Source organism: Olea europaea, unplaced genomic scaffold, assembly GCF_002742605.1.
Source record: "Olea europaea var. sylvestris unplaced genomic scaffold, O_europaea_v1 scaffold617, whole genome shotgun sequence".
Classification (NCBI taxonomy): domain Eukaryota; kingdom Viridiplantae; phylum Streptophyta; class Magnoliopsida; order Lamiales; family Oleaceae; genus Olea; species Olea europaea.
The window spans coordinates 261,926-262,140 of NW_019264523.1; positions in this window are offsets into that span (position 1 = coordinate 261,926).

Genomic DNA, 215 nt, shown 5'->3' on the forward strand with positions numbered 1-215 from the left:
ATGACAATTTTCATCCAAAAAGTTGTTAGGAGAGCTTAAAAGGATAAGTTAGAAAAAAATAAATATAAAAGTGCGACAAAGTATGTGCCCCTCATTTCAAAGCAACGTAATAGAATATTTTGATAGAAACCGTCATTAGAAAGATATATGCTACAATGAGTAAAAATTGGAAACATTTAGCCCATGTTTGAGACCCATTTTTTGGGAATAATATA